This window comes from Tetrao urogallus (assembly GCF_951394365.1).
Source record: "Tetrao urogallus genome assembly, chromosome: 1".
Classification (NCBI taxonomy): Eukaryota; Metazoa; Chordata; class Aves; order Galliformes; family Phasianidae; genus Tetrao; species Tetrao urogallus.
The window spans coordinates 69204312-69225195 of record NC_136813.1 but is presented as its reverse complement, the minus strand read 5'-3'; positions in this window follow the sequence as shown (position 1 = coordinate 69225195).

The following is a 20884-nucleotide window of genomic DNA, read 5'->3' as shown; positions in this document are numbered from 1 at the left end:
GTGGATAACCATTTAAGCCTCCAACATATGACATGAATATATGAGGTGAACATCTTCCAGCAGCTCTTCTCAAAGAGCTAGTGTGTCTAGGCCTGATAGAGTGTCAGGAAAAAACAATTTAATTTAAAACTTCCACATCCACAGTCATTTCAAGTCTAGGACTTCTGCATAGCATCCTATGACCCACAAAACTGCCTTAAATGAAAATGGTGACATCCCATGGACTAAACCATAGTCACATGTGAACTGTGCAGTCAGCTCAATAGGCAAGATTTTTGTTTTCCTTCTGTCTGGCATACACACAGTCAGAAAAAAGAGAGCAAAGGTGAAAAGTACCACAATTTCTCAGTATGATCACACAAATTTCTGTGATATCTCTCAGGAAGGAAACCCCAGGATTGTACAGAAAATTGTATATAAAACATGCTGGGAAGAGGACTCATTATAAATAGTACCAGGCACATGCAATGAAACTCCAACATCTGCTAACAAGATAAAATGTTAGTATTCAGCATTAGACAAAACTGGGGCATGTTGATTGACATGGTTGGAGGGAAGTAGTGTGGAAGCCACTGAGGAAGGTTTATTTCTTTGTCTTTGAAGTGAGACATCTGTCATTTATACGTGAGCAGAAGGCACTGAAAGAAAGCAGTAATTTTAAATGTGCATTGTAATGATTACGTGTTACATTTTTTTATTTTCTGGTCACAAATTCCTTCAGATTCTCTGAAAAAGCTATTCTGGTACAGGTTGAAGACAGTGCATAGCAAGTGAATCGTCGCACGTAATTCAGTCAAATGAAGTCATGTTCGTGATGTTGTATAATAATATTTTCAGGATATGGGATTTCCTTTCTGCACTCAAATACTATGACAAAAATGACAAATTCTGAGAATTTCTTCTGAAATTGATTGAGCCTATGATTTTGCTATCAATACTGCTAGGGTTGTTTGTTTCTTTTTAATTATTATTATTTTTATTTTTTAATGAAAGTATGTGCTTGTATTTTTTTTCAATCCACTAAGAAAGCTGTTCCATACTGATTATTTATATAGAGCAACTAGTACACATAAAGTCAGAGACTGAAAAAAAATCAACTAAATTTTTTATCACAGCTATTCATAAACAGAGAACAAATGAGATGAAAAAAAAAATTAATTTCATAGGGTTGATGGAAGCCCGGTCCTGCGAATGTTGCATTTATGGATCGTATCTGCCTTTAGCTTTTTCAGGCTAATAGTAGTAGTAACATATACCTAAAAAATATTCTGATAATTAATCATTTTTTTCTAGATTTCAAACAGAAGCCTACTGTTAGCTTCCAAAATCTATATTAAGGTGTCACCTAAATTTCAGCTTTAGAAAACAAAATAAATCCGTTAATATTTGAAAAATAAAGTTCTTAAAATAGTTTAAAACTGTTTGAAAAGCTATATAACGCTAAAAGCACTGAGTTGTAACTGCTTAAATTGTTTTATATTTCATAGAATCACAGAATCATTTGAGTTGGAAGGAACTATCTAGTCTAAATGTAGTGCAAAGAACAGAGACACCTACTGCTAGGTTAGAGTTAGCCCCAGCTCTCCCAGCCTGTCCTCACACGGGAGGTGTTTCATCCCTTGGATCATTTTTGTGGCCTTCCTTTGGACATTCTCCAACAGGTCCACATCCCTCCTGTTCTGAGGACTCTACATTTGGAGTCAGTACTCCAGGTGAGGCCACACCAGGGCAGAGTAGAGGAGCAGGATCACCTCCCTTGCTCTGCTGGCCACGCTTCTTTGGATGCAGCCCAAGGATACACTTGACTTTCTGTGCTGTGAGGGCACAGTGCTGATTCATGTTCAGTTTGCCATCTGCCAGTACCTCAAGTCGTTTTGTGCTCTATCCTTTAATCTCCCAGCTTGTACTGACAGAGGGAGTTGCTGTGATCCAGAAGCAAGACCTTGCACTTGGATTTGTTGAACCTCATGACATTCACCTGGGCACATTGCTTGATCCCATCTAGGTCTCTCTGGATGGCAACCCGTCCCTCAGGCTTGTTGACTGCACCGCATATCTTGTTATTGGCAAACTTGCTGAAGGTGTGCTTGATACTACTATTAATATCACTGATGAAGTTGCTAAAGAGCACCAGTCTCAGTACTGATCCGTGAGGGGCACATCTTGTCACTGATCTCCATCCAGACATTGAGCTGTTGACCACTGATCTCTGAGTACAATCTCACAATCTGTTTCGTATCCATCAAACAGTCAATCTGTCAAATCCATATCTTTCTAATTTACAGAGAAGGATGTTATGGGGAACAATGTCAAGGGCCTTACTAAAGTCCAGATAGATTACATCAGTGGCTTTTCATACTTGTTATTAATGGTTTCCTTCGGGAGAAAGACTTGATACTACATGCAAGTTGTGCAAAACAAATTCTTATGTAAGCATAAGAAAAATCAGAGTAATGCATTTTTGTATTACTAATTATTAATACTATGTAAAAAAATATGTATATCTTTCCGATTGGATAAATTAATAATTAGATACAGACTGGATAATTAGATGCAGACTGGACAATTAGATTTTCCATTAATCTTGCTATCAGAGTATGCCAAGAAGATATAGCTGTACAAGATGGTAAAGTCACGTACATTTCATTCAGAGAGCGCATTTCTATAGAGCACATTAAAATACTAAAATATGATCTTACCATAGTTACTACCTTGTATTCCCTCTTTTTTTGTGTGTGTTTATTTATCTGTTTTTGCATCTCAGTTTAACACTCCATAGAAGAATTAGCACTAGAAGAAGCAGCTTAGGGAAAATTTGAGATGTCTTGCCCTATAAAAATAATTTATTTGAAGAAAATTAGGGCTTTTTTTTCTTAATAAAATAATGGAGATTTATAAATATTCTGTTATGAATTCTGTTATAAATGTCATGTTATGAGGACAAAAGCTATTATTTTTATACATGAGACAGAATGACCAACAGAATTAAACAAAAGAAAACTAAAATGGATACTAACTAAAATTATTTTGTATCATCTAAGATAATAAAAAATTTTGCAAATAGTACTAGCTAAAAGCTTTACATTTTTTTTTTAAATGTTTGTTTTTAATCCCTCAGTTATCAAACTTCCTTTGATAAAAAAACCACAAAGATTGCTTTCTGAGGTTATCCTCCATATTCACCAGTGTTAATTTCTATTACACTATCAACTGTAAAACACAACCTAATCATACTTTTCTGGTGACAGTAAAGGAGGAAAGATGGTTTTATTCTGAATAGTGTGACAACATAATGAGTAAATAAAAAGATAAAAAAAATTAAAAAAGATAAATACACTTCAGGAGTTTATCACTAGTTTAGTTTATCACTAGTGACAGATCAGGTAGGTGTGCTTTTGATGATCATGAAATTCAACAAAACATCAATTATTCATTTGTTTGTTTTCATCCATTCCTTTCCAGCAAGTGAGCACAATGATAAGAACTGATTTATTTTTTTTATCAGTGTTAAGGGAATCTGCACTGATGTCATTGTGAAAGGCCAGGGGTTAGAGACAGTGTATGTAGATAACAAAACATCATTCACTATGCTGAATAGATGAACATAAAACTAAAAGCAATCACTTGGGAAACACATACATTTGGATAAAAGCAAATGTAAGGAAATAATTATACCATATTATGTCAACACAAAAGGCAGCTGTGATATATCCGAGCTGCATTTGTCTTGTCACGCTTTTGATAAAGAATATCTATAGGCTACATTGACTCATCTTTTAATAGTAGTAGAAAAATAATTGCTTTAAAGTGTGTGTTCCTGTGATATTCTTTTAAATGCACCATGAAAAACTATAAATAATCTGTTAAATGCTACTAAAAATGTTGACAAAAATCCGTGTAAAATGGTGCTGCTTCTAACAAATACCGATGTATTTGGAATGTTTTATATGACAACTACGACATACTAAATAAATTGAGGACAGTCTTAATCACATAGTTCTCTTAGTTCAATGCTGCCATGAAAAAATTCTGAGCTCATTTTACCACACTTTCTTAGGAAGAAGCTAAAACCATTTAATTAATCTCTTCCTTATACCTCTAATCGCTTCTAAAGTCATTCAAAGACTCCAAAGTCCCTGCAGAAACCATGCTGCTTGTGGAACCTATATACCACACCACTAAGACAGCAACTATTTTTAAAGTTTTCAGGAATATGGCAACAGAATGAATTTACAACCACTTGAATTGTAAGAATTGAAAAATCATGGTAATGCAGAGTAGTAAGGACAGTAGAGCCTTCCAAACTGCTATCAGTGACTTTCAAATTTCTCATTACTAATTTTAGTAGTATTCAGAGTAATATCAAAGGAAATTATCCCTTAATTTATTCCTGAAGGTTACGGTTTGTTGAATTTTATTTGTAGTTGTTTTGGTACTGTCAAAGGATAATAAGGTCTAGGAAACACACATATTCAGTTTTTTCTTTTTTTTTTTTTCTTTCTTTTTCTCAATGACTAATATTGATATCTGATTTATATGATTGGAAAACACTGAAATTTTGTGTGAAAGAATGTTTCTGTCTAAGGTAACACATGCAGATATTTTTAATATACTTTATATAGCATAGAAAGAGCAAAGTTTGTATTCCAAGAAAAGGACAGTATATGTCAATGGAGACAATAGATGTCCATAATATGTTTCAGCCCATCTCAGTAGTTGTCCGCTAGTTTTCAATCTAGTATTTAGAGAATAAAAACAATATTCTGAGTGCCTGCATACAATAATGATCTAGGTCAGCCAACTTACTTCTGGGATAGACACTAATGGAACAGAGTACTTAAATGAATATTCTTACTTAAAAAAAATATGGTCACAATATCTTTTTTTTTCCAGTGTTTGCATAAAAGACTAGTGTTTAACCTCTGAGGAAATGAGAAAACTGTAGTCTTCTCATTCATAGCATTCCTTGAGTTTATGCATAGATCTGATAAATGCCTACAAAGCAAACCATTTTTTCCATCAGAAGTCCAGAGAGTTTTCCTCCCTCCTATTAAATCAAGTCACTGTCAGACCAAGAATTTCAGAGTGGTCTGTGGAACCTGGCTCTCACTCACAATGGAAGTTTTTCATCTGATCTCAGTAGAAATTCTGGGCTTCACACTAGGCTGTCACTGAAATAATCCGGATGCTATGGATAAGAAACACATCTGTATTTCTCAATTGACTGCTGACCAATTGAGCAGCCTGAAGTTATTAGCTTTGCTTGATCACTTCTGAACTGATGGCAGTCCAGTGGCTGGGTCTGAAGAAATGAGTTGGAGCATGGATTTAGATTAAATATCAGGAGGAAAAATTTTATTCAGAATGTGGTGAGGTATTAGAATAGGCTGCCCAGAGAAGCTGTGGATGCCTCATCCCTGGACAAGCTGCCCTGGACAGAGTGATCTTGGAACTATGACTATGGCAAGGATGTTGAAACTAGATGATCTTGAAGATCCATTCCAACTCTAACCTTTCTATGATTCTCTGCTTTGATGCTGTGATTCTTTTATGTCTGGCTCACGTGGTGTCCTCCTGGGCTTTTTCTGATCTAGAATGGGAACTTGATTTGCCAGTGCCAGGTGCTCAAACTAGTCAGTTTTCTTTGAGAAAGTGAACTCAGAAGTTACTTGTATTGCATTGGAATGCTAACTAGGACATCTGCCCTTGTGTGTCTATAACAGATACTTTAGGGTGGGAATAGGTGTCTTTCAATCTTTCAGGCCAAACAAGGAGATGCTTAGTGAATTTAGAAACCTACAAGATAGACTGTGTTAGAGAGTGGAAAACCAGATCCTCAATATAGGTTTTGAGGTATTTTTCATTATTTAATTCTATGTTTGTGGTATGTTTTTTTCCCTTGAAAACACACCTTTCTTAAATAAGTAACTCCAGGGATGGGGACTTCACCATCTCTCTGGGCGGCCTCCCTGTGAAGAAATTCTTCCTGATATCCAATCTAAATGTCATCTAGCAAAACTTGAGACTGTTTCCTCATGTCCTGTGTCTTGGTTTCAGCTGGGATAGAGTTTATTTTTGTGATGGTGTCTGGTATGATGCTATGTTTCAACTTTAGAAGCTTTAGGATAACATACTGATGTTTCAGTTGTTGCTGAGCAAGCACTGCACAGAGCCAAGGAAGTTTCAGCTTTTGGTACTGTCCTACCAGCGAGGGAACTGCAGGCCACAAGAAGCGGGCAGGAACAGAACCAGGATAGCTGATTTAAACTGGTCAAAGGGGTATTTCATACATTATAACATCACACAGAATTGTTAAACTGGAAGAGGTAGCCAGCAGATCATGGGAGGTGATCCTGCCCCCCTAGTCTACACTGGTGAGACCTCACCAAGGCATTTCTTTTTTTCAAGACATTTCTTTTTTCCTCATTGTGAAATAAAGAAAATGATATTGACCTCCTTTTTAAATTACCAGAATTCTGCTGTAGAAAAAGGCAATAAAAAATACATGTACTAATGACACTGGAGATTATTTTTGTACAAGCTAATGTGCTTCAGATCAAATATGTATTAATCACTTAAGTGAAAACATAGAAAGACTTGCACACTCAAACAGATACGTTATATATGAAATGACCTCTTGTCTGCTGTGCATTGATCTATGGCATCTGAAATGAAGCAAATTAGAGCTCTTAGAAAGCTCTTAGAAAAAAAAGACAATGGGAAGCACAGGAAAATCTGAAATTGAAACCTAATTTCCATCACTTGAAAATAAACTTAGCAACATTTTCTACCTATATATTCTTATGCAAACTTTATCCATATTGTCTGAAAAATGGCTACATTTCTTTTTTGTCATCCGTTTGATCTAGTACAATATGGTTTCTAAGAAGAACATCGTTTAATAATACCATCTGCTATCAGCTCTACAAAACCAAATATAAGTTGTAACACTGCAGAAGTGGAATCTCATGCAGGAAGCAAAATGTGTATAAGAAAAAAAATAAATAGACTTTAAGTGTATAGAATTCACACTTTTGAGGAAAAAAAATCCTAATTTATCACAATTTCTCAGCATTAAAAACATCTATCCATAATCATAACTAGAAATGTTTCTGTGAAATACATACAGTCTCTCCAGTAAATGTTATGTCAGGTTAAGTTAAAATGAATAAGAATACTGAATACAAAAAGTAGTTCTTACCAAATAAATAAAAGAGATTCTTCATGAACTATATTGGCCTATACTGTGCAGTGCATGTAGAATAAGAAAAAATTCTATTATTAAGGTTACTCTAGAGAAATGAGCAAGGTTGGAATTTTACATCGAGCAAATAAAATTTGCAGGGATTTAGTGCCAGGGATAAGTAGAGTATTTTTCACTGTATTTCACTCCTTTTTGCTTAGAAAAATGTAGAGGGGTAAAGAAATATGCAACCAATAGAAAAAGAAATAATGAATAGATGTAATGCACAGGTATTTTCCATTTATACCTTCATTTTCTTATTTTACCAAGTTTGCTCTCCTCTGATTTCTTACTGTGTACCGAGATGATTCATACAGTTAATTGAGCATGAGAGATGTTAAAGTTTAGTGGGAAAATACAAAAATAAATGAATAAATGATTAGCCTTTATTCAAAATGGTTTTTTTATAAGATTTTGCTAGTGGAAATGTAATTACGCAGACTCGTTTCTCCTCCCCTGGCTCCATGCATATTCAGATATACTTATAATACTTCATTCAGTGCTAAAAGAAATTCTCCAGCAACAGTTATTCACCTCTTTTCCTATGTTTTCTAAATACTGAAAGGCCCCCAAACAATGAGCATAATGATGTGCTTCCCAGAGGTGCTGTCATCTACATCATTCACCTGGATTCAGGCAACCTGGCTTATGTCATGATAAGTCCTGATATTCAGCACATACTCTGTAGTTTCCTACTGCAAAATATGCAAAGAGAAATGTAAAAGAGAATCATCACAGAAGGGAGATTTCATGGTATGCTCTAGCCATGCACTCTAAGTGAACTTAACAAGCCTCATACACTCCTGGCATTCAGCTTTTGTTATTGAAATATAATACTGACTGGACTTCCCAACTTCTAAGAAACTCATTATTTGCCATTCAGCATTTGCCATTCAGCCATTCATTTCTGCTTCTTCTAACGATCCTGGTCTCGCCACTTTCAGCTGAAATTAGTGCTTTGTATAAGATCTGTAGGACTGGGACATTCTACCACTGTTTTTATTTTTAAAAATTTTGAGTTTTCTGCACGTTTACCAATGAAGTGTAATTTACAATGGCTGCTCTGAAAGTAATGCCTCCTGTTTTACTATGTTGGCCCACAATGTCAGAGGCAGATTTTGGTGGTATGGCAGTAGAGTCTGAACCTTCCCAGCAATATTCCACTATGTTTTGTTGCTGTGTGACAGATGGCAGCAGAAGAGTAGTCTGACAAATTGGCATCTGACATGGAAAAGCAGATGAAGCAAGGCACATCATCGAATTCCAGCATGTGGAAAAAATGACACTCGTTGACATTCATCATCACTTGCTGAATATTTATGAAGACAAAACAGTGGATATGAGCACAGTGGGAAGGTGAGTGGTGTGTTTCCACAGTGTCAATAGTGACAGTGGGTTACCACTGCTGGTGAAGATTTTTATGAGCATAGCATACAGGCTCTTGTTCATTGCTGGTGAAAATGCATGGCTAATGGATGCTGTCTACCCCCAACTGGTCCTCAAAGACCAAATGCTCCATGCCTTGCTACCTTGTAACCTCTGCTAAACTCTCTCCAATTTGTCCATGTCTTTGCTACAATGTGGGCCCAAGACTGAATATAATTTCAGGATGTGGTTTGATCAGTACCACAGGGAGTAGAATAATCCCTTCCTTCCAGCAACAAACCATGCCCCTATTAATAAAGTTTAGGAGCTGTTAGGTATCTTTGGTGCTAGGACACTACATGGGCTCATGTTCAGTTCAGTGGCCACCACCACCCCATGGCTTTTCCCACAGAGATAATATAAAATATGCACAGAGCCCCTACAGCCCTAGACAGTGTCACTGCAGGGGCTCTGCTCCCTAGGGCAGCACTTGTCATTTGTTCTTGTTGAATTTCATGGGTTTCATATAAGCCCAGTCATCCAGTTCCCTTTGGCCCTGCCTTCAAGCATACTTAGTTGTATTGCAGCAGACTGTTATTATGAAGAAGCCTATGGAAATGTAATTGTACATATAAGGGTTCCTAGACAGACCATACAAATTCATTTGAAAAGCAAAAGCTTATGAATAAACATTAGGCTTATGAATAAACATAATGCCATCAAGCTCTTTGCTATAATAGCTTTATTGTAAAGAGGCTGCACTGAGGAATTAAGAAAATAGTTATGGGTAGGTGCAAAAACCTTAAAATAATTACAAGGTTATAGATTAGCATAATCCCCCATCACTTCCACGTATCTGATTAAAAAGCTTCTTATAAAGGAAAAATAAATTAAAAAAAAAGTAACGAAATCTAATATAGTATGCTATTTATTTTAAAGAAAATTAGTTTGACTTCCCCCAGGAAAAGAATAATTTAGTAAAAGAAAAAAGAAAAAAAATGTTCTTTGAAGATAGGTGGCATCTTTTTTACATTTGTAAAGAAAAGCCTCAGAGACTTTAATCTTTTCTGTCCCTTGTGACATGTGTGCTTTGAAGGAGAAAGAGAGAGGCTAAGTGACGGCACCTATCAAAGGAGCGATATTCTTTCACTCCTTCCTCCAAAGGGATGCACAAAATATTTGTTATAGTCAGTCATTGTGTTGATAACTACAAATCTCTAAGCAGTAGAAGGGAAAGAAAATTTCTTGGTTTTAAGCTTTTGCCAAAATTGAAGTTATTAATCCTTAGAGTTGTTAACGAAACCAAATGTCCATACAGACCTCAATAAACAAATAGGAAACAGAAAGGCAGAATTCTGGAACTCTGCATGTAGATGTAACAATGAAGGCAACAAAAGAGTGAAATAAGCAGTTTATTCATAGCTTTCGTATGAACTGCTAAAGTTAAGTATTTACCTTTTAAGTTTTAGTGGATAATTGGCTTTCTGAGTAACTTCAAGTAATGCACTTTAAGAATGACTAAATCTAAATGTTTTCACCAGAAATTTATTCTTTGTAGTTTAATTGCTGTGGAATACACACTATAATTTTTATAGAGGATTATATATAACTGCCTGACCCATATAAAAAGTATGTTTAAAAATTCTTCTGGATGTTGAAGTTCATCTCTGAAGTGTGCAATAAACCTCATTTCCAAAATATTCTGATGCAGGATTGTATAAGCATCTGTATGTTGAATAAAATATAAACTGACATAATCTGCAGGGAAGGATTACAGCAGTTTTATAGAGGGTTCTATCTTAGTCATTTTAAATGGTTTTACATGGCTTGACTTATAACTGTGAATTATGGTAGCTCTGTGGACTAAGAAAAGCTCTAGATGTAGTGTGCAATTGATTTTTATGTTCAAACATTTATAATATCAGATTTGATGGAAAGAGTGCAGGGTAGTCTGAAAATAAGGAGTTTCTATGGGTGTCTGCAGCATCTGATGCACGGACTCAGGTGTGAATGATCCAAATCCTTTATTACAAGTTCTCACATCACTTATATACCTTTACAAGTTTTCTTTTTCTAGCTTTCTCATCCACCCCTACAACTTTCCCACCCACCTGTACATGTCAACAGAGCATTCTACAAAACACTCTTTAACCGTTCACAAAGGTGCTTATCCAATCAGAGCTGTGAGACATTCTCTCTTCTTCTAGAGGTGTCCTTGGTTCTCATGCAGTTTATTCTGCTCCACAGCTTCTGCTCTGAACAGTTTTTCTTGTATTCCCACAGGTGTCCTTAAATCTAGGGGAAAATAGTAATTTAAACATATACTAAAATAATAAGGAATCTAGAGAAGTAAATAGCTTGCATCAGTAACACCAATTCACAGACCAAACAAGGCACTACAAACTGATATGTTTCTTATTCTGCTTTGTCATTTTCATGATAGTGTACAGCAGAAGAGAACTGAATAAATCAAAGACTGTTATTACAGAAAAAATATATTATGAGCTACCTATGTTATCAGGAGTTAATGCAAATTGGATTATTGTGGACCACTACAAACATTCATTCCTGAAAACTATAATCATCAGTCCACAAAAAAGGTAACAATTATGGGATGCCACAGACCATAGTATAAAATGAAATACAGTACTCTACTGCCATAACTACTTGAGTTGAAAAGGGAACTAACATTCTATTGAGTGGATGAAGGATGAAAAGAGTTCAAAAGATATCTTAATATTGGATATATTCTTAGTCTGATGAGGACAAAGCCATATGAAGCTGAGCATTACACTTGGAGAAAACTGGTGTACAACGATATTTACCCTGCCTTGGTGTGTGTTTGCAATGATACTCTTGCAAAGAGCCAGTATCACAATGCTGTGCAAGTCACCTCTGAATATATAAAACTACTGAGATTGTTAATGCTGAAATCTATGCAAAAAATTTTGAGTTATGTGGGCACAACCTAGATGGTAGGCATTATCAGACCAGGCATAAGCTTGTAAATAATTTTCATTGCTGTTCTATATTATTTTTTGAGGCTAAAATAATATTGCGCTGATCTTCGCAAAATGTTTTCATCCTAAATTACTACTCATTATATGTTGATGTTTGAAGAAAAAGAATGCGGTGGACTGAGGAAAACACTTTTGATACTGCTGACCGTGTTTTTTCTCACTTTAAAATTTCATTAAATTTCTTTATAGGACTACATGTAGCTGAAACAGTAATTGTCTTTAAATTGGGTTTAAATACATATCATGGTAAAACAAAGACACGTTTCTAAGACTGCTACATAATGTTGTTTGCATGGACAAAGGCAGCTTCTTATCTTGTTTCTGTAGAAGAGGTTTATGATGCTGATAATCATGTATTCATTTGTAATCATGTAATCACAGAGCCAGGTTAGCTGAGTAACTTATTACTTCCAGCTTTTTCTTCTTCCTTCTTCTGGTGGTCATCTCTGCAGAAACTGCACTGGTGCATAACTTGACATATGAACGTAAGCCAGTCTTCAACTTGCATTTACATTAATATTTTCATGCTTCAGATGCACTATTTAAGGTCAATACACGCTGACTGATGAAGATGTAGAGCAAATAGCTAGAGCTTAAAATCTTATCAACCTTTGTAGTTAAATCCAAGACAGACTGTTAGATACAGTTCTGCGCATGGTGGAGGCAAGACAGTAGAGAAGAACACATACTTGCCAAATGGTATCATTCAATCATAAATGCCCTGGTGATAACAGCAATGAAATCTTCTAGGTTAAGTTATGGCTGAAATTGATTTGGTGGCATGATCAAGGTAACTATTTCTTCTGTTCAACAAATTAAGATTTTGGCCCATCTTTTGCAGTATCTCTTTCCAATGAAATTGGTTCATGGAATCCCAAATTTTGCCTTACTGGCTTAGATCATATAAAAATATCAGCTTTGACTGAAACCTAACGTGTTAGATTCATTTCCTATACAGAAAGCCAAATGACCTTGGATTTTACTGAAAACTGTTATATTAATTGGTTACGGCTAATTGTAATAAATGTTATAAGAAAATATTTATTTACTTTATTAAATCTTCTTAGTGGGAAATGCTATAGGTATAGACACCATCTTCTACAAGAGGATATTGGCAAGAGTGTATATAGTCTGGTCTTGTTTTCATATCACACTAGATGTCATGGCTACAAAAAGGAGAAGGAGATATCATCTACAGTATGATATTACTTCCCAGATGTTGTGCACCTATTCAAAATATCTAAACCTATGCATTACAAACATACAAAAATGTTAATCTTAGATTAAATATTCTAGTTAAGAAGACAGTTTCCTCTCAGGTTACCTAATTTGCAGACATTGTATGGACTCCTAGGTCTTCAAACCTGGGAGCACTTGCAGAACTGTGTATTGCACTTTGCAGTACAGAATAAATAAGGTCAAGTTATTCCTTTGAGATTATGAGCATGGAAGGAGTATGACCCTATTTCTCTGTGTTTTTCATCAATGTTATCTTCCTCTATTTTGCTGTCTCTTCTTCCTTTTCTTTTCCATATGGTAAGAATTTTTAAACATAGTATTATGGATCACATTATTAGTCATGTTCCTCACCAGCTGATAGATCCTATTCCAAAACTGAATGTATTAGATTATCAGTGCTGATTACTGAAATCATTATTGTATGATTATGATTATGGAAGGTTTTAAAGTCTTCTAGTGAACTAACGAGTGTTATAATATTTAAAAAGCAACAAGTTTTAATAACAGAAAATTAGAAAAAATAATCCACAGGCATGGTGGGATTTTTGAATCTGTTTAGATCAATTTTTTTCTGAGGGTGTCTGGCTCTGCTAACACCAGTAGCTCTCTCTTTATTTTTGAAGTGTAACTGGAGCATAGGTCACATGAGCAACAACAAAAAAATGCACTGCTTATAATTATTAGAGAATACCGGTGACAGAAAATGCAAGCTTTTACATGTAAATACTTTTGAAGTTATACTAACTATAAGGGTATAATGGATTGTGCTTCCTAAGGTCATATTCCTTAAAGGCATTGTACTTGAATGTAGACTTTAAAGGGTGCTTTTGTTTATATACTGTTTCCTGACAGATACCTTGCCTTTACTCCTGTGATTTCTTCACTTTTCTGCATTTTCCCCAACTTTCATTAGTCTTATATGTCAGTTTCTAGCAACAAAAAATGAGCTGTGGCCTCAGAGCTTCAGGGATCTAAACACACATCATTTGAAAAAAATGGCTTATTTCAATGGAAAGTTTAAGTTATTAAATAAGGCTACAGATTATCATCTTTCCTACTGTGTTTTTTCTTCATTTTTTTTTACTACCGGAAACTCATTCATTTGCATTCCTCAGTATAATGAAATTTTGAGGACAGCTGCTCACTGCTGTAAATTATTTTCAGGTAAAAGTATACTCCTCAATTTTTCATAATACCACTGCTGATTATATATATTAATACCAATAATGAGTCCAATTCTGCTTAACGTCTTCATTAATGATCTTGGTACACTTATATTCTCAACAGCTTTGCTGATGATACAAAGCTGGGAAGAGTGGCTTCTATGCCAGAGGATTGTGCTGCTATCCAGAGGGATCTCAGCAGGCTGCATCAGTGGGTAGACAGCAGCCTCACAAAGTTCAAGAAGGGAAAGTGAAAAGTCCTACAACTGCACAGGAATAATCCCAGCCAAAGTACAGACAGCACTGACCAGCTGGAAGATAGACAGTAAAGAATATTGAGTCCTGGTGGACACCAAGTAGAATACATACTAGCACTGTGCCCTTGTGGCACAGAAAGCTAATTATATCTTTGCCTGCATTATAAAGACTGCTGCCAGCAAATCAAAGGTGGTGATCCTTCTGTTCCTTTCAGCACTGGTGAGGTCACACCTAGAGTACCAAGTTGTCATGGTTTTGTGATTTTTCGTGTTCCACATCATAACATCATGTAATACACTGGGAGTTAAAGTGTTAGTGCTCCAGTTCTGGGTACCTGTCCCCGTACATCGCGGAAGTCATGGGATCTGGCCCTTCCTGGTTGGGTGGGCTCTTACTGGCTTGCAGGGGATGTTGGAGTGTGTTTCCTAACTGTACCAAGCTTTTCAGGTTTGGTTGGTCTCAGGAACTCTCTCCTATTTTATTTGATTTATAAGTCTCAATTTCAATTAGATTGTATTATATTGTGTTATCTTGCATTCCGATACCACAGTTAGTAAAATAAGTTTTCCTCCATAGAGCATTACTTCTGTTTTTTTTCCCTTCCTTGAGCCCAGCTCCCATCTCACTACCCCTTTTCCCTTTTCCTTCCTATTTTGTGAGCTTGGGGGGCCCAGAGGCCTACCCCCCTGTCAAGAGCATAAATTGATCTCGTTAACTCTGTGACAAGTGCAGTTCTGGGCTCCCCAGTGCAAAGCATGCGTAGACATACTAGAATGTTGGCCCAGTAAAAGTGCCATGACAACAATGAATGAATTGAGGCATCTCTTACAAAGAAATGTTGAGAGACCTGGTAGAAAGTTTTAGCCTGGAGAAGACTGTGACTTATTAACATGTATTAATATCTAAGGGGTGGGTGTCAAGAAGATGGGGTTAGGCTCTTTTCAGCGGTGCCCAGAGACAGGACAAAGGATAACATGTACAATTTGGATCACATGAAGTTCCAATATATTATCATAGAGTCATAGAATCATTTGAGTTGGAAGGGTCCTTTAAACAACATTTGACCCAACATCCCTGCAATGAACAAAGACACCTACAGATAGATCAGATTGCTCAGAACCTGACCTTGAAGGTCTCCAGGGACAGGACATCTACGAACTCTCTGAATGAAAATAAGTGAAAATATCTGCTACTCTCCCCTCTGGAGAAAAGACCAAACTATCTGTCTACTATCAAGTTTCTCTCTCAGGAATTACTCCCGTAATGACTGAATCTCTCTACACTGACCATCTTTTCTTTGAACTACACTTATCAGCTATCCACAATGTTTGCAATAGGTTGCTCAAATCAGGGTGCATATAAAATATTCGACCTCTTAGTTAGTTACTTGGACTTGTATACGTAAAAGAACAAAATAACTACAGAATTTCTTCCAATGTAACCTACAGATTCAGTTCAATACTAAATAAATAGCTAGATCACTTGTGTCAGTTTGCAAAATATTATAATACCTAATTGGCAAAAAAAGTCAATAATAATAAAATATAGTCTCGGGAAAAAGGGAAAGATTAATAACTAGTCATCATTGCCTGAGGTGAATTAACAAATCCAATGAGTAGGGTAAAAATAATTAATAAAACTGTTCATAAGATTTATGTCAGCTCTTAAAGGCCAGTCCATTGCAATCAAGTAATGCATTCATTAAGAAGAAAAAACTTCAGGGAAGATCATAATTGTCTCCAATCTTAGACAATTACCTGAATCTTTTCAATGGTCACAATTTAGAAAAGGTGTTTATACAGTAATGAATATACAGCATCCTTCAGTTGGACATTAACTATGATAACACCAGTGCCTGAAATATGGATGAATACCTGTCAGGGGAAAATAAAAGCTTTCTTTCATTATGTGCAGCCCCTTAATTCAAAGTTACTACTGAGGTAGGGACAGACACTAATTTAGATGTGTGCCCCATGTAAGTAAAAATCAGCAATATAGTTGATGAGTGTTTGGGTCTCCATCTTTGAGAAATTGGAGTTGTTCCAATGTGTTCCTGAATCCTGTCAAGGTTGTAGAAAAAACAAAAGTTAGTCACCTGCTCTAATTCAGTCCCTGGAGCAAGCTTACTCTTATCATTAACTAAGCACCAAGAACTAAAATTTCCTCAAAGCAAAGTTAGCAGTTGTGAATGTCCCTGTAAGGGATAATTAGGCTTTATGATAATAACTGTGCCTTTTGACTTCAAAGGTCAATAATTACTCAAGCACATCCCTGACATCTTTTCATTTCAAAAAGAAAACAGTTAATAGGCAATTGAAAACAGGGGTTGCCTAGACAATTTTCAAACTTCTGGGTTAAATCAAAAGGAAACAGCACTTTTGAGAAAATGAGAGCATATTGTAGTCCCAGTCTGTTTCTCTTATCGAGTCATCCAACTATAACACAGTTAGAGTACTCTTTATGGGCTAACATGTATGTGGATGTACTTTGCTACAAAATAATTAGGTATATAGAAACCTTCCATCAAGTTCACACAATTCTGAATGATTTGGAAAGTAGAATTCTAAATTTACCTATACCTCTTTAGAATAATTTTAATTATTTTAGGGTGAATTTTTGAGTTGCCCACTATTTTCCTGTATTTCCTTTTCCCCCAAAATATTCAAGATATATTTCATATTCTCCCGAACGCCCAGAATGATGTTGCACCTGAATTTTCACTATTATTCAATCTCCAAAAGAAAACTAACTGAGAAAGAGTCTGGAAGAACAACTGCTAACCTTAAGCCTTCTCAAGTCCTTGCATTTTTTTTTTTTTTTTTTTTTTTTTTGTGGTATGTATCGGTGTCTGAATTATCAAACTGTGAATTTGATTATTAATGTGTTCTTTAAAACTCCTGCATAAGTTAGTTCTTCTTTGTTTTTTTTCCTACTAAATTTACTAACTACTTATTAAATCTTTAAGTAACTCATATGCATCTTAATTTAAGGACAGAGTCAAAATTAAAGCTATCATAAGCATGACTGTTTTGGAAATGATTTTAACATTTATTGCACTTTTTTAATTTAGTCTCTCTGCTGAAACTTCTTTCACAGAATCAGAGAATCATAGAATCACAAGGTTGGAAAGGACCTACAAGGTCAACTAGTCCAACTGTCCTCCCATTACCATTGCTACCACAAGCTATTAAACCATATCTCGTAGCTCTTCAGCCAGGCGTCTCTTGAACACTGCCAGGGACGGCGATTTCACCACCTCCATGGGCAGCCATTCCAGTGCCTGACCACTCTCTGAAAGAAAAAGTTTTTCCTTATGTCTAACCTAAACCTCCTCTGGCACAACTTGTGGCCATTTCCTCAGGTCCTGTTTGTTGCCAGGGAGAAGAGACCAAACCCCTCCTCATCACAGCCTCCCTTCAGGAAGTTATGTAGAGTACAACGAGCTCTCCCCTGAGCCTCTTCTCGATACTATACAATCCCAGCTCCCTCTCCACGCCTCATAAGACTTGTGCTCTGGATCCCCCACCTGTTTTGTTGCTCTTCTCTGGACACGTTCCAGGGGCTCAATGTCTTTCTTGTAGTGAGGGGCCCAAAACTGAGCACAATACTCAGGGTGTGACCTCAAGAGTACTGAGTACAGGGGGATGATTAAATCCATGCTCCTGCTGGCCACGCTATTTCTAATGCAGGCCAGGATGCATTGGCCCTCTTGGCCACCTAGGGACACTGTTGACTCATGTTCAGCAAAGCATCAACCAATACCCCCAGGTCTCTTTTTTTGTCAGGACCCAGCACTTGGCCTTGTTGAACCTCATCTCATTCACCTTAGCCCAGTGATACAACTTATCTAGATCCCTCTGAAGGGCCTCATTTACCCTCAGGCAGATCAACACTACCTCCCAGCTTGGTGTCATCTGCAAACTTACTGAGGATACACTCAATCGCCTCATCTAGGTCATCAATAAAGATATTTAACAAGATGGGCCCCAGTAGCGACCCCTGAGGGGGGACATCACTTGACATGGGTTGCCAGGTGAATTTAACTCCATTAACTAATACCCTCTGGGCATGGCCCTCTAGCCAGTTCCCTACCCAAAGAAGGGTATACCCGACCAGAGCATGGGCAACCAGTTTCCCCAGGAGAATAATGTGAGAGACTGTGTCAAAGGCTTTGCTGAAGTCTAGACAGACTACATCAACAGCCTTTCCCTCATCTACCAGACTGGTCACCCAGTCATAGAAGGAGATGAATAGAAGGTAAAGCATGACCTGCCTTTCAAGAACGCGTGCTGGCTTGGCCTGATCCCCTGGATAATGATGAGTTATTTCCCCTCGCTTTGCATTGCTAAATTCTACAGAAAAATTATTGAAGCTAATTCGTATGGTCATCCAAGCAGAAAACATTCTAACACTCTGCTCAAAATATTGAAGTTTACACTGAAATTGCTATTACATTGTGTTATGTGTATAGTAATATGTGTGTGAATATTATAAATGTTGATTAAAGATGGTTAGTATGTTAAGTATCATAAAAATTGTTATTGCTGTTAAAGTTATATATTATAATTATCCTCATTCTTACCATGTTGCTAAAAGTCTTCATTAAGACTTGGGCAATTCAGGAATTGGAATATGTTAATTATTGTAATACCTTGCTTCATCAATCTGTTACCATTCACTGCAATTCTCTTATAGAAGTGTTTTGCTGGAAACATGGTAAAGATTTTCCTCCCACTACTATATTTTCTTTTGACAGTCAGGGTGGTTTTGCTTTTTTCTCAGATAGGATCACATAATTGTATGTACAATTTATGTCACAGAAAATGTGAGATGTTTGTTACCAACACATTGAAATTATTGAACACATTATTAAACACTGAAAAACAGTTGAAATTATTGACTAATGATGGAAGATATATAAAGTCCCAAACAAATCAAATTCTAAACTCTGGGATAGTGCAATATATTTTTCAGCTGAAGTATAAACCTCTCCTTTCCATCTGATTCTTTTCTAAGAACTTTGCAGGGCCTGTGAAGACAAGGTAGTGGTATCTTGCGGTTATTTCACAGTATGAATCATATCTAGATTTTTCATTTTTTTATTTTTGCAAAATTTTATGATAAATATACAAAGAAGAAAAATTTTGTCTTCTTTCTGGATCTACATATATTAAATACCTAAGAAAAGAGTGGATGCAGGTACCCTTGTGATAATCAATGATATTCTGTCACTTTCCTGTGTGACAGCTTTTGGATTTGAATGTATTTGTTCAGAAGAACTCCATAAGGAGATTCGAAACAGCAAGTTAAGAATCAGATTTACTTTGCATGTTATGAGTCCAGAGACTGGCTTTGTGTAAAGGGCCCAGTTCATTCAAGATCCTTCAGAACTATAACTCTGCTTTTACTTCAGATTAGGATCAGGACTTAAACTAATGTGGCTTGATCTATATCTACTGAGATCAATATTGATCTATATTACCTTCAGTCTGGCTCTTTCTTTATCTCAGCTTCACATTCTTTCCCTGCTGACAGTGTACACACTCATTTGCCATTTTTTACCCAAAATTGTATCCTTTATTTTCTATTCCAGTTCACTAAACAAATTTTCTTCTCTTTAACTACATTTCCACTGAGACTTTTCAAGTAATGGGGTATATTCCTTCATAATTCCAATGCATCCTTCCAGGAAAAAACCACAACTTCCACATTTTCAGGCAGAGCTATCAATTCCCATGATGTATTTCTGTCATTAAATATTTTGTTGGATAAATTCAAATAAAAATTACTCCAAAATATAATCACTTGAAATTCAGAAAGTTTCCTTTACTGTAAAATACATCTTAAGTTATTGCTGTTCTTGGAATATATTTATTAAATATACATATTGTTTTATGATCATTAAAATTCATAATCGACAGCTACGGCATAGCTGTCCTGTTTAAATGAAATTAAAATGAAAATTTTTAAATGAAATTTTAAATCTTGAATAGTCCAGAGAAATGCAAAGCAAAAGAAATTAGATGGCTACAAAAAATGTAATAATAATCTTACATTTTGGCAGAAAGATATCTCACTGGCTAAAATTTATAGTTAGCTATTTAGAAAACACTTTATATTGTTGTGGCATATTGTTGATCATCATAGACAAAGATCCGTACTTACTATGGTGCTGATTTTTACTGTAGACTAAGTCTATTGAAAACAATTACCCCATCAGCATAAACCAGGAACAAAAATATAAACAGATTTTATTGTGGTGATGTTTTTTAAAGATATTTAACTGATGAATGAAACTGGTCTGAGAAGTTAGTGTCAAAAATTTTGATAGTAAAAACCAACACAGTCTGAGTAATGCTAGTGAATCCTGCTAATACGATTTCCCCATCCCCACTCGTGTGATCTAACTGCCCATATAGGACTTCATGCCAACAGAAAGTCAAAAGGAATGTAAGTGTGCATATCCCATTACAGCTTGAAAGATGTGTGTTTTCAGGGTGTTCTTTGAATCAACTCTATCATTTTCAGACTCAAAATATAGAGGAATGTTAATCCTCCATACCTACTGGCTAAGATAAATAAATCTGATTTGTGCT